This window comes from Pinus tabuliformis, chromosome 9 (assembly GCF_031772625.1).
Source record: "Pinus tabuliformis cultivar Carrire ecotype Pingquan chromosome 9, CPIR1, whole genome shotgun sequence".
Classification (NCBI taxonomy): Eukaryota; Viridiplantae; Streptophyta; class Pinopsida; order Pinales; family Pinaceae; genus Pinus; species Pinus tabuliformis.
In genome coordinates, this window is record NC_142307.1 from 1888591405 (window position 1) to 1888607708 (window position 16304).

Sequence of the window (16304 nt, forward strand, 5' to 3'; positions counted from 1 at the left end):
TTAGCTTTTATTTTGATATTTTCTATCAGAAGTTGTAGTCCTCAGATATATCTTTATAATGAGGTATCGTGTGCATCAAATGCAGATTGTATGCCAAAGTTACGACCCTGGGAAGTTGATGTACCAATTTATCCAAACGAGGCCCACAGTTTTGGTGTTTCATCTCTTAGGGTTAAGTTTTTAGATGTTTGGGGTTTTCCATTATTTATAAATAATAAATAGGCCCTCAAGCCCCCCTGTAACATGGTTCAGAGGCATGTAGCCACCACATCTCTTCTCAGAGATACACTACCATTGCCCAAGCTAGTCTTATTTTCATTCTGTTTGTAAACATATTTCAGTATCTGATATTAATGAAATGAAGTGTTATTTCTATTTCATCTCTATACTAATGGATCAGTGGTATTAGAGCGATCTACTCTTTCTTGATCCTTCTTTGCATGTCCCCAGTGAGGTCAGGGTATAAGGAGTTAGGGTTTGATCTGATTGAACCTTTGCAAGATCAGCCTCGCAAACATTGATGACTGCCCATGGGGGAAGAAAAGAAAGACAATGGAATAGGATATCCTATCAAAATATTGCTTAAGGAGGCCCTCAAGAAAAAATATGAACGTGATGATGGATAACTTTGCCCAGATCCTTCAATGGTTGCCCACTGGTGGCGCATCCACATCCAGCAGCCACTCTGGAGGCACCACCGCTTTTAAGGTACAAGTAAACTTTGACATTCCCATATTTGAGGGCCAAACAGATACAAACGCCATAAATAAATAGTTAAATATGCTAGAAGCATAGAAAATTTTAGGGGTGAATGTTCACCCTTTGGCGAAATTAAGGGGTTTTAAATTTTTAGTGGGCGAATATTTTGTATCATAGTACATTTTTACAAATCACCTCAAATAGCCCACCTTATTTTAAGGGAGAGGGTAAAAAAGGTAAATTTAGCCCTTGAAACTAGGAGTTACAACCTTCCATTCGCCCATTTTCAAGAATAGGTTTTATTTAAGTGAATCCATTCGCCCATTTTCAAGAATAGGTTTTATTTAAGTGAATCCTATGGGCCAAAGGCCCAAATACCATATTTATAAAAGAGGTATGGTAAATTAATAAAAATATAAATAAATGAGAGGTATGGTAAATAAATAAAATATTTTTTATATTTACTCCATAAGTCACCTTATATACATGCAAGGGTGTAAGCAAATAAAAATATAAGTAAAGTGGAGGTATGGTAAATAAATAAAACGCCTTTTTATACTTAATCAAAAGGTATGGTAAATAAATAAAAATATAAATAAACTAGACGCATGGTAAATAAATAAAACCTCTTTTTATATTTAGTCCATAACCCTCGTTCTATTTATGAAGGCTCAAGAAAGAGGTTTTATTTAAGTGAATCCTATGGGCCAAATACCATATTTGTAAAAGAGGTATGGTAAATTAATAAAATATAAATAAACGAGAGGTATGGTAAACAAATAAAACATTTGTTTATATTTACTTCATAAGTCACCTTATATTTACGAACACTCAAAAAATGCGTTATATTTAGGTGAAACCTATGGGAAAAAAACTATGGGACAAATACCATGGACTAGATTGTTATTAATACCATGCGAAAAAATATTATTAACCCTAATATTAGTATTAAGAAAAATTAAAATGGCACATGGTATTGACCCATGGTATTCACCAAAATGGCACATGGTATTGACCCATGGTATTCACCTGGAATGTAGCCTATTTAAATGGGAGAATTAAACCAGCATAGATCCATTTTTACTCTGGATCTACTAACCCCCGAGAGGTATCAAATATCCTGATATGCAAACTAGCATAGAGTGAAAAAATATTTGATCCGATCAAGAGTAAAAATGGATGTTGTAATTTAATGTATGTTAAACATTTTAGCTTGGTTAAAATAAAAAATAAAATAAAAATCAACTATTAATTTTATTAATTTTTATAAATTACTAATAGTAATTTTTAAGCTCCAGGTTTATGATAACCCATGGTATTGACCCATGGTAATACCATGGTATTCATGTGAGCATAGACTATTTAAAGGGGAAATTCTATCATCTTAGATCCATCTCAATTCTGGGTCTATCAAGTGCTCAAAGGGATAAATAGATTTCATCCCCCTAAGAGTGGTAGATGTGGAGTTAAGATGGATATATGTTGGTTTTTATGATAATGAAGATATTAAATAGACTTAGGAAATTATATTGTAAAAACATCTTAAGGTGAATGGTTAAAGCATAGACATTGGACAAGTATATTTGTATACTTCTGTTTTAAACTGAAACAAATCCAGGGCTAAAAGGAATGGATTGATTGCACTAGTCATCCTTCTATAACTTTCCAACATATGCTGGAGTAAACAGATTGTAATTTGGGTAATTTTTCTAATTGAAAACAGGAACATACTTGTGTATTGGCAGGGTGGTTTCGACGTCCCTAGAACTGATGAATTTGAATTTTTCTTGGTTTTTTATATAGTATTAGGTTTTTTCTCATGCTTTCTGTGAATGACACAGGTGAATTTTATCCTACACCCACTAGGTTATCTATATGTAATTTTGGTAATTTTGATTTCAAAATATATTTTAAAGAAATGCAATGATTTCATTTGTGTATTCAATAAACACAAGATTTTATAATTGAGTAAAATATTCGCCATGCCTGGTGAGAGATTTGCCAAAAAATTATATATACATATCATATTATTGATAAAATCGCCTTCCATTTTTCCTATATACCATGGAGATTCGCCCATTTATTATACATATAAATTTAGGGGGGGTTCTTAAAATTCTCCCTGGCTAGAAGGATATTTTTCTGTTCATGATTTTTCTGTTCTCAAAGTCACCGCCCACGTCAAGGAATGGTGGAAAACCTACTATGAGCAGAAGGATGAAAGTAAGCCCTCACTGTTTTCAACTGCACTCACTTGGAATTTGTTCCAAGAATCCATCAAGGAGTAGTACTACCCTATCGGGAGCTATAAGGATAAATACAAAAAGTGGACTACGCTATGGAAAGGAAGGCACCAAGACTTGCTGGAGTTTACCAATGTTTTTCATACCCTTCGCACGAAGTTGGGTATCAAGGATTCTGAGAAACATTTGGTACTCAAGTACCGTGATTGCCTACATAGGTACATCTAGGATCAGATGGAGTTCATGGACATCTCCTCGCTTAGTACAACGTATCGATACACTTTCAAGATCGGGTAGAAGCTTGGACAAAAAAAGCGAGACTTTGGATCTACAAATCCGAAGAATGGGAAAGGTGCACCTAAACCACCGAAAAAAGGACAAAGCCAAGGCGGGGCGGTCCAGGACAACCTACCAAAGCCGCAATCAAAGAACAACACCGCGAAGCCGAAGAAGGACACAGGAAAGTGGTGTGAGTTCCATAAGAGTGCCACTCATAAAACAAGTGAGTGTCGGGCTAAGCAGTCACTGGTGGCTGAGATAAAGGCTTCTAAATTAGATGCATGTTCTGACTTTGAGTGAGAACCGAATAAGGGGAGTGACGAAGGGAAGAAAATTATTAATGCAGAGCCTAAGGCCACCGTTTCCATCAAAAAGATCCAAAAGGAGGAACCTGAAGATTCAGAGGAGGAGGAGCGCCTCTTCCACTCCAAAATGTGGGTAAAGGTTTCCACACTACAGTTCATTGTCGACAGTGGGAGCCAAAAGAACCTCATTTCAGCAGAGGTCGTAAAGTGGTTGGGATTACCAACCACAACACACCCACAACCGTACACCATCGGGTGGCTTCACTAAGGACATGATCTTTGTGTCAGTCACTAGTGTCGCCTTCCATACAACATCAAGCCCTTCACGGATGAGGTATTATGTGACATTGCTCCTCTTGATGTTTGCGATGTATTGTTAGGCCAACCATAGTTGTGGAAGCAACATGATGTGTGTAGAGTCTGAAGATTGTCCTACCATGACATCCTTTTTGCCTAAATATCCTCTCTTTTTCATATATATTTACCACTTAAATAAAGTCATATCTACCAGGTTTTGATGAAGGTATGCGTTAGTATGTTTTCGTGTTCATATTCAACTGTATACCCTATTGTTTTAATTAAAGTTACAATTGGCTACCGAATCAGTCCGTTTTCACAGCTAGTCCAGGATTTTGTAGCTGTCTTCATTGTTCGCGAGGTTCCAGAGTTCTAGTTCAGAAGCAAAAGGTGCAGATGAATAGACGATGACTCCATCATGGATACCCTCCTATCCACTTGAAACATTTTTCTAAAAGAAGCACAGGATATCATGGTCAAACTCCAAGTCAACAGTTGGATTAATGCAGAACATAACCCGAGATCAGCTGAAACCTTATTGTTTTGCTTTCAGAATAGAAAAATGATCGTTTAACGATATAAGTTTAGATAGGATTAAGAGATATTAGGATTAAAATTTTCATACAGTTATGCCAAGAGACCTGTTATAAAGCTAATTGCTGCACTATTATTTGGGTGTCCGCTGAATGATATGTTTGTGAATTTCATGTGAATGAAATTAGTTTTTGTGTGCAAGCGTTGTGCTATTTTAAAGCTTTGAACTGATATGTGGAGGGACCCTACAAACAGTGGCAGGTTTTAATCAAATACAATCTGATTTCCTTTAATTCTTCAATTGCTCTGTTTTGTGTGACAATGTTGCATAATGATCTCGCTAGCGAATTGTTATCTGCATAAGAACTTTAATTTGCTTTGTACCTAGTTTATATTGTTATCTAATTTTCTTTATACCTGGTACCACACAGTGCCTTCCTTTGCTTATTATCCAGTGTAATTTAAGTGTGTTCAATTCACAATATAGATGTTGCTTGGGTTACTTTGTTTGAGCAGAAATTGAACAAGCGAGAGGACCTGTCCTAAAAAGATTGAGTTCAACAGTATTCCTTCATAGTTGATAAAATAGGTTTATTTTTGCACATAGAGAATTAGGAGCTACAGCATAGAGATTTAAGGTCAAAAATCCCAAACAATCTAACATAAGAAAAATCACTCTCACATCATCTACAAACTAATTGGATAGAGATTAATTCCTAGGAAACTTAATCAATATCCCTAAGAATTACAACACTAATACAATTGACAAACACCACCCCCATATTAAGTTTCGATCTTAACAAATACATGACGACCTAATGAATAACTTCTAAGCACATATTCTGCACCCGTACTTCATCAGTCTATGCACCCTGGTTGACAATTTATGATTGCCAATTCAAGGACATTGAATTGACCAAACATTTTGGCGTTGTTTCCGGGGAAGTACAATTAGAAGTAAAAAAATAAAATTAAAAAAAATCATCAATTTAAAACATGACATGGGTAGGGATAGAGACTCCAGGGGTAGATTTGTAGGATGAGGAAGAAGTTTAATTCCCACAAATCCACTCACTCCACCGCGATTTTGAGATTCCACAACACCTACTCAAACTCGAATTCCATTTAGAGGTCGACAAAGACTTCCTAAAGTATCAAGATCAGAAATTCAATCCAAAACATCACCTACTTCTTCTACTGAAGTTGTAATTGAAAAAAATCCTACATCCCCAACCACAGGATTAGTCTTTCTGTCCCCCACTGGCGAACAAATTGTTGGAGAAGAATTAGAAATTACTAGTGAACAAGAGGAATTGGAAACTTATTCTGAACAACCATTGATAGAGGAACAAGAAATATTAGAAGAACACTATCTTAGCTCTGAAGAATCTATCATGGCTGAAGAAGGGGAAGGAGAAGTACACAATGTCCATGGTGAAGAAGATAGGATTGAAGGTAGAGGAAGAGGAAGAGGTAGAGGTAGAGGAGGGGGTAGAGGAAGAGGAAATCAAGATCCTTCAAGATTCCCTATTTTTGCTGAAGATACAACCCTCACAATGAAAAATATATCACCCTCGATTCTTCCTAATTTCCATGGTAAAAGAAACGAAGATCCGGAGACATTTCTCTTTGAATTTGAAGTATTATGTAGATCATATGACTATCTGCATGATGCTCAAAAGTTGAAATTGTTCCCCACCACATTAAAATACTCAACATTAAAATGGTTCATGATTCTAGGGGTGAATTCCATAACAATATGGACACAGATGAAAGAGGCTTTCTTAGGCAAGTATAAAGATTATTGTATGCCTAGTAACCTTAAAGATGAAGTCTTCAAAATTACACAAAAAGAAGATGAGAATCTTGAAGACTTGGTAGAAAGGTTTGTTTATAATGTTAAAAGAGAAAAAATGGATAATTTGGATGAAGAAACCTTAAAATCTCTTTTACTTAGAGTTGTTAAAGTTGAATGGATCGATCTCCTTAACCTAACTGGAAAAGGAGATATTTCCCAACTACCGTTTGCAGATATTTGTGATTTATGTGTATATATCTCAAGGGGAAAAGCAAGAGTTTGAAAGAATCCTATGGACCCTCTCTTATGAAGAATAAACAAGTTTGCCGTTGGGACAGTTAGTAGGGCAGAAATAGGAAATCTTCTTGACACCTTTAAAACAGATATTTTAGGGAGCCTAAGTGAACAAATAGACACCCTTGAAATACAAAACAAGCAAAATTCCGAAAATGTTGCATTAACCATCTTCTGTCCCAAATGTCGGAAGAAACATGCTCTGAGAGAGTGTCCCTTAGACTCAAAAGCCATAGAACCCTGTGTCATATGTGCAGATAATCATGATTTAAAGAAATTTCCATCCTTACCAAGTCTTAAGGCTGTATTCAATGAGGAAGGAATCTCAGAACCAATAGAACCTCTCTACTTTATAGCCAAAAGACCATGGCAAAACCCCCAAGCAAATCAATCACAAGGATTTAGACCACAACAATTTTCGCAATCTTCACAAAGTAATTGGAGTTCAGATTGGCAGCCTTGGGCTTTGCCACAATCACAACCTTGGAATCAAGGATGGAAAAATCCTTATGCAACCTATGCTCAATATCAAGAATACTCGCCATCCTACCTTCTACCACAATTATTAATCATGTCCAATCAAATTCTTCAAGCTAATCAATTGCCACAAGTCCCATTTTAGAATCAAAACCCACAACCTTCCCTACCATTTCCACAAAAATCAAATCAATTACCCACTCGACCACTTCCAAATCCTAATAAGAAAATGCCACAACAACCAGTGTACAACATGGAGGGTCAGAATCCTCAAACTTATGTAATAACCCCAATAGACCTAAACAATTTCCAACTAAGGTCTGGAAGATTATTACCGAAAAACCCTCCTGTTGTCATTCAAAAAACAAAATCTGATCTTCAAAAACATAAGAATCAATTAGAAGAAGGGAAGACTTCTCTCCCTAAAAAAGAAACTAAAGAAACATAAGAAATTCCAATAGATGCTTCTATCATAGAACAACCTTCAATATCAGTTAAACCACCTTTCCTAGAAAGGTTGAAAATCGATGGAGTAGTAGAGAAACAAATTATCTTGCCTGATTACAATATGATGGATGAATTGAGAAATGTTTGCATTAAGATTCATTTATTGCAATCCATAAAAGAAATACCAATCTTTGCAAAAATAATTAAGGAATTAAGTACACAACAATTAGGAAGAAGAAGAAAATATATAAAAAGAATTCAGTTAGTTGGAAAAATTGTAGACATTATGATGGGGAAGACAACAATTAGAAAATATTTAGACCCATGAAGCCCCATTGTAAAAATTCACATAAATGGAACTGGAATACCAAACACACTGATTGACTTAGGAGCAGCCATAAACATAATGAGCAAACAAATTATGGACACACTTAGTTTTCCTAACCTTAAATATGCACCAACCTTATTGAAATTAGTAGATAGATCTGTTATTAAACCAGATGGTGTGTTAGAAGATGTTTGTGTATCTTTAGATTCTTAGGAATATCTTGTTGATTTCATGGTCTTAACACCCAAGAACAATCTAGGAGGACATCCATTAATTCTAGGAAGGCCTTTGTTGGCTACAAGAGACGCTTTCATTGGCTGTAGGTCAGGTGATATGTTTATCTCAGATGGAAATTCTACAAAGAAATTAACATTATACCCCCCTGCGAGAACAACAATAGATACATAATCTGAAGAATTGATAGAAGATGGAGAAGAAATACAACCTATTTTTGTCACTGAACAAGTAAAAGAGGAAGACAAACTTTTGAATTTACTAGAAAATAATGAATCTTCCTCACATTATGAGCGTAGTCGAAATGAATATCTCTCCTATAAAAAAGTATCATTGTTGTCCATGGAAAAATTTGGGAATTCCTCGATAGAAATCTTTCCAGGAAAAACGGTAAATGTCAATGAAAATTTGGAAGACATGCAAAAGAAACAATTGATAGAAATTTTACGGAAACATTCTTCTGCTTTTGCATGGGAATACACTGACATGAGAGGGATTGATCCTAAAACTTGCATACGTCATATCTACATTGAAAAAAATGCAAGACTAGTTAGACAACCTTAGCGAAGAATGAAACCAAATATAAAAGAAATTGTTAAGGAAGAATTGCAGAAATTATTAAATGTAAATTTCATCTATCCAATATTTGACAGCGAGTGGGTTTCACCGTTAGTAATCATCCCTAAAAAGAATGGAAAATGGAGAGTATGCATTGATTACAGGGAGTTGAATAAAGCAACATTAAAAGACCACTTTCGGTTACCTTTCATAGACCAGGTCTTAGATACTTTGGCAGGAAAAAAATATTTTTCCTTCTTGGATCGGTTTAGTGGATACAACCAGATTTTGGTGGCCCCCGAAGATCAGGATAAAACCACATTCACTTGTCCATGGGTAACTTATGCTTACCAGGTACTTCACTTTGGGTTATTCAATGCTCCAGCATCATTCCAAAAGGAAGTCCTTGGCATTTTATCTGACCTCATCCATGATTGTGTGGAAGTGTACATGGATGATTTCACAGTCTATGGGGATTTTTTCAATGAAGCACTAGAAAACTAGAGAAAGTCTTAATAAGATGTCAAGAAACAAACCTCTCATTAAGCCATGAAAAATTTCTCATGATGTTTAATGAGGGAGTTGTTTTAGGTCACCATATTTTCGAAGATGGAATTAAGGTAGACTCATCTAAGGTGGAAGTAATTTCCAAGTTATTAGTGCCACATTGTCAAAAGGACATTAGAAGTCTTCTTAGTTTTACTGGATACTATAGAATATTTATAGAAAACTTCACAAAAATTGCATCCCCAATCTTTAAATTACTCACCAAAGACTGTGAATTCAGTTGGGATTCTAAATGTCAAGGTGTCTTTGAAACATTGGAAAAGAGAATTTCTGAAGCACCCATCTTAAAAGGACCTAATTGGAAATTGCCTTTCCATATCTTAACAAATGCTTTAGATTCAGCCTTACGAGCTGTTTTAGGACAAAAAGATCTCACTCCTTATGCCATTTATTATACTAGTAATAATTTAACCCTTGCAGTGTTAAATTATACTGTAACTGAAAAGGAGTTCTTAGCTGTAATTCATGCCATTAATTAAATTCAGACATTATATAACTGGCTATGAAACCTTTTTCCACATAGACCATTTTGCCATTAGATACCTAATGAATAAACAAGTTACTAATGGAATAATAACTAGATGGCTCCTACTTTTACAAGAATTCAACATCACTATTATAGATAGACCAGGAAAACAAAACACAATTGTTGATTTTCTATCTAGAATACAAAATGAAAACAATGGTCAACCCGTAGAACATAAATTTCCTGATGAATATCTCTTTGTAGTATCTACTAAATCACCTTGATATGCAAATGTTGCTAACTATTTGGCCACAAGAAAAATGTCATTTCATTTATCTCCTAGAGAAAAAAGAAGAATAGTCCACAACAACACATCCTACTCATGGATAAATGAGGAATTATATAAGACAGGACCAGACCTCATCATTAGAAGATGTGTTCAGGAGGATGAAATACCATAGAAACTAAAAGCTTGTCACGATTTTCCATGTGGAGGACACTTTTCTGACAAGATAATTGCTTACAAAATCCTGATTTTAGGATATTATTGGCCTTCCATTTTCAGGGACACCAAGGAATATTTTAAGGGATGTGACAGGTGTCGGATAATGGGAAAACCTACTCTTTCAAATGAGATGCCACTGCAATCACAGGTACTTATTGAACCATTTGAAAAATGGGCACTAGATTTTGGTGGACCAATCTGCCAACCTTCGAAGCAAAATAAGTATATTCTGGTATGTACTGATTATGTCACTAAATGGGTAGAAGCTAAAGCACTTCCTTTTGGTACTGAAAATACTGTAGTTTCATTTATTTTTTAGGATATTTTTACTCATTTTGGTTTTCCAAGACAAATTGTAACAGATCAAGGCACACAGTTCACATCCAAACTAGTCTAGAAGCTTGTGGACCAATACAAGATAAAACACCAGAAGTCAACTCCATACCATCCACAAGCCAATGTATAAGTTAAGTCCAAAAATAAGGTGATCAAGGCTATCCTTACAAAGACTGTACATCTCCACAGGAAAGACTACATGGAGGAAGCAAGTCTTACTTCCAATAGAGTTCCAGATCCAGACCTATAAGACAACAGTCCAGTTAGATCTTGACCTGTTAGAAGCCCAGAAGCAAAGGATGACATAATTAAATGAGCTCGATGAAATCAGGCAAGAGGCCTTCCAGAGGACCAACTTAGTGCAACAACAGAGGTCAAGATGGCATGATAAGTACATTAAAGAAAGGAAGTTTCATCCGGGAGATTGGGAATTTCTCTTTGATTCAAAATTAAAAAAATTTCAAGGGAAATTCCAAACCCATTGGCTTGGACCTTATGAGGTTGAGAATGTCTTTAACAATGGTGCAGTTAGAATCAAGACTATTGATGAAGAAATAACTCCTCTATTAGTAAATGGACATCGACTCAAGCTTTACCAGAAACCATTAACAAGAGAGGAATTTGTTAAAATATTTCAAGATAATTCAGAGCTAAAGATGGTCAAGAAGAATTCTTCTTTTTTTTCTACCTTAGAAATTTTCATTCAGTTTGTTCTTCAAATAAAAAAAAAGGAAAAAATAGAAGGAAAAAATATAATAAAAATATAATAAATAAATTATATGTATATATATTCATATATAAACATATAATAATATGAAATAAAATAAAAATTATATAAACATGAAAACCAACATGTTATTGGCATGTTTATACAGAAAATTTAAAGTGAAAACCAACTTGTTCACACTTCAAATTTTCTTTTCAAAAGAAAAAAAAAACAATAAATTTCATCTACTAAAGCTTTCTTTCTCTTAAGCTGCAGAAACAACAACTTTCCGCAACTTGGACAAATTTCCGCAACTTGAACAACTTTCCGTAGCTTGGAAAAATTTCCGCAGCTTGAACAACTTTCCGCAGCTTGGACAAGTTTCCGCAGCTAAACAAATTTCTACAGCCTAAAAATTTTGAAGTCTACAAGAATAGTTGGTGATCTGGATTAAAGGACAGTTGACAACAAGGCACCTGGAGGAGATTAAAGGACAATAAATAAGGTTAGCAACATAAAATTAAAAGGTATGTGCTACTTTAATTTAACAATAGGGAAGGTGATATAGCATGTATGAGTAAGAAAATATAGTACTAAAGTGCAATCATTATAACCTAAGGGTAATGGCTGCCTAATGAAATAACATATGCCACAACTCTAAAAGTCATGTCACGACCTTGTGCCAAATCTGCCAAATTAATTACCAAATCATAAGTTTGAATGCGCCTAACGATCGAATTCATTCCTATAATCCTTTATATAATCCATTCGTTCTTCCCTATTCTTATACTTCTCTGTTCTTTCATAGTCATTCCATCTTTCTGCTAGCTAGCAAACCCTACCGGTCCCATTTTCCCATCAAGGTAGCCAATCTTCAAGGCAAAGAAACCTTCGGCATGGGGGTAATTGTTTGAACTGAGCTAGTAGGGAAGCAATTCCTAGAGGGGTACCCACAAACTAGGGAGCTACTGCAAAGAAGACAATGGCTGCAGTTCATTAAGAAATTTAACGACTTTCATAAAGAGGTAACCAAGACATTTGCACACTCATTCGATGGAATGGAGGCCGAAATTGGTGACATAAAACTCATAGTAATGAAGTCTATGATCGTTGAGGCCACTGAGTTTCTAAGACATGGAGAAAAATGGTTTAAAAACAGATGGATTGACAGTGAGGACTGGAAGGTTTTCCTCAAGAATCCGAACATGGACACCACAGTCTATAAAAAAGGTATTCCAAGCTTTGCTCTTAAAAACAAATGGAGAAACTTATTACCTATGCTTCAGAAGTTTATCACTTGTGAGGGTAGGTTTAGACAAATGTATTTTTATCATGTTAGAATGATGATGCACTTCCTCGAGGATCATTAGATGAACCTCCCTTATTTCCTCTTGAATAGCCTCAGGGAAATGGCTACAAATGTTAAAAATAAAATTCAATGCATAGAAAACACCATGTATCATCATGGTTTGGTAAAAATATTGGTCAAATTTCATCTCCGAAGTATAGGGGATGACTGGGAGAGTTTCCTAATAAGGAACCATTTTTAGGAAAAATCCCCAGAAAAACCAAGTAGTAGCAGACCACTCAGAGGGAGAAACAGAACCATAGAAATGATAAAGGAACAAGCACCTCCAACTTAGACAGAGGTAACAGAAGAAGAACTGCCTATAATAAAATTTTTGCAAAGAATGGAGAGGGGAAACCCTAGAAGAAAGAAAGCTAGTCCAGGTAAAGAATAATTCTCACAAACTAAAATATCTCCTCTAAAATAAAAATCAGAGAATAAGAGGAGGAATGTTGAGAAGGAACACGAGGTTGAGCACAATTCCACAAACAACCTCAAAGACTACAGAATACATTAACCTTGAGGAAAAGGAGCCAACTAAAGAGGAGCCAATAGAGAACACTCCAACAGAGATTGAGCCAATAGAGAACACTCCAACCGAGATTGAGCTAATAGAGAACACTCCAATAGAGATTGAGCCAACATAGAACACTCCAATAAAAATTGAGCCAATAGAGGATGAGTCAATTGGAAGCCCTGGGAATTCTCCAAAAGGGTAACAAAGATCATCACCACAACCTTACAACTCACATCTAGAAAGCCCGAGAAATAGTCCGGGAATTGACCCCGCACAACAGGAAATATATGACTACATAGAGTCACTAGAAAAGAAGGTGACAACAACAAAGGAAACAATATAGAGCCCTAGAGAAGGAAGCAACCAGGTGAATGAACAATCAACCTCAAACATCTTGAACCAGGAAATATTTGAACTAGAAACACTGAATCAGTATCTTAAAAATGAAAATCAAGCCCTGAAGACACAAAGTGAGATACAGATTTCCAAGAGTGACAATCTGATCCTACATCTAAGCTTGTGGTATAAGAAAAACTAGAAGATGAAGAAAGAGAACAAAATTATGCAGAGAGAGATAATGAGTTTAAAGTACAAAATTCTAATGAGGAAGCCTAGAATGCCAATCTCTGCCAAAAAGAAGAAAACAATGAAACAGGGAGATGACAAACAAGAGCCACAAGAAAAAGACAAGGAATAAGTGTATGACGACATACAACATCTCTAGTCTGGGGGAATGTAGAGTCTGAAGATTGTCCTACCATGACATCCTTTTTGCCTAAAGATCCTCTCTTTTTCATATATATTTACCACTTAAATAAAGCCATATCTACCAGGTTTTGATGAAGGTATGCATTAGTATATTTTCTTTTTCATATTCAACTATATATCCTATTGTTTTAATTAAATTTATAATTGGCTACCGTCAGTTTGTTTCCGTAGCTAGTCCAGGATTCTGTAGCTGTCTTCATTGTTCGCGAGGTTCTAGAGTTCCAGGATAGCAGTGAGAGGTGCAGATGGATAGAGGATGACTCCCTCATGGATACCTTCCTATCCACTCGAAACTGTTTGCTAAAAGAAGCATAGGAGATAGCGGTCAAACTCCAAGTCAATCGCCAGATTAATGCAGAGCAGAACCCGAGATCAGTTGAAAGCTTATCGTTTTTCTTTTGGAATAGAAAAACAACAGTTTAACGATATAAGTTTAGATAGGATTAAGAGATATTAGGCTTAAAATATTCATACAATTATGCCAAGAGACCTACTACAAAGCTAATGGTCGCACTGTTATTTGGGTGCGCGCCGAATGATATGTTTATGAACAGTTTGTGAATTTTGTGTGAGTGAAATTGGTTTTTGTGTGCAAGCATTGTGTTGATTTGAAGCTCTGAACTACTATGTGGAGGGTCCCTACAAACAGTGACATGTTTTAATCAAATACAATATGATTTCCTTTAATTCTTCAATTGCTCTGTTTTGTGTGACAATGCTGCATAATGATCTCGCCAGCGAATTGTTATCTGCATAAGAAATTTAATTTTCTTTATACCTAGTTTAGGCTGTTATCTATTTTTCTTTATACCTGGTATTGCACAGTTCTTTCCTTTGCTTATTATCTAACGTAATTTAAGTGTGTTCAATTCACAATATAGATGTTTCTTGGGTTACGTTGTTTGAGCAGAAATTGAACAAGTGAGAGGACCTCTCCTAAAACAATTGAGTTCAACGGTATTCCTTCATAGCTGATAAAATAGGTTTCTTTTTGTACTTAGAGAATTAGGAGCTATAGCATAGAGATTTAAGGTAAAAAATCCCAAATAATCTAACATAAGAAAAATCACCCTCACATCATCTATAAGCTAATTGGATAGAGATTAATTCTTAGGAAACTTAATCAATATCCCTAAGAATTACAACATTAATACAATTGACAAACACCACCCCCATCTTGAGCTTAGATCTTAACAAATACATGATGACCTAATGAATAACTTCTAAGCACATATTGTGCACTCGTACTTCATTAGTTTACACACCCTGGTTGACAATTTATGATTGCCAATTCAAGGACATTGAATTGACCAAACAATGTGTATGACTCAAGTCCTCACGCTGTTATTGTTACCTTGTGATCTGAAAATGAGATCTTAGACTAATATTAAGGTATTATAGACTCATGTGCATGGATTTTCCTATATTACTTAGTGAAACAGATCGAAAAGATTGCGAATAATATAGACAATGAAGCAGTTAAATATACATAACAGAAACACACACACATAACACAACAAGATAATCAAGGAGTTCACCCAAAACTCCTAGGCTACGTCTCCTGGTCTAGCCTTCAGTAGTGACCTCTATATTATGTCTTCAAGAGCAGAGTTTTACAAAAGTGAGCTCGATTTGAGTCTCAACACAACAGATACAAAACAGTAGGAGTTTACTTGAATCCCTCAAGTATCTCTGAGTACATAGACTCTCCCTCTCGCTCTCCGTATCTGTTTTCTCTCTGTCTTAGTACTGCTTGCCTCTGTCTCTGTCATTTAGTGGCTTTCAAGCCAATCAGCACTGGTCTGTTTGTTTTCCCTTTCGGGCTCTCTAGCTTTCGACCTCTGTCCATTCAAACCCCCTTCGATCATTAACCAATCATGGTGTAACGTCTTCAGGGATGGTGGCCACCTGTTTTTGTAATGGAAGGGACCATTGGCGCTTTAGAAATCCCCAAAATAGTCATTCTCTATTTACACAGAGAATACACAGAAAACCTGTAAAAATCTGCCCAAACACCTTTTATCGCACTTTAAATACTATCGATTCCTCCTTATAATCCTTTCGGATCCATCTTTGGGCACTATTGCAAGTCCACTGCAGATCAACGGTTGTTATTCATTTCGTGTGGCTTATGTGCCCGAAGATTACCTACCCGAAAGGGTGGTTTTCTCTCTCCGACACCTAGCCATGTGTCAGCCAGTGCATGGGCTCGGGCAGAGCCTGGCCAATACCACTTACTGCCTAAGGCCCTCCCGAAATCCTGCTCGTTACGGAACTCAAAATATATATTGCAACATGTATAAATCCTTTCGGGTCTGTTTTATAATCCAATTCGCATTTCCTTTGATTTTTGTTTATTTAACGAAAATATGAATTTACATAGGAAAAATCATTTTTACGGAAGTCAAAACATATTAAATTTCATCCATAACCCCATCGGGTTCAGCTTTATCACAAGTCGCATGTATATTGGCCCCGCCCCTTTATATCGCTCTTATGCAATATTGTGATATTGCAATTGCATATCGTATAGTGCTCAGGCCTTTGGTAAGTACTCCCTTGTATTTTGCCGATGTGATATTGCGAGTTAACCTGGGC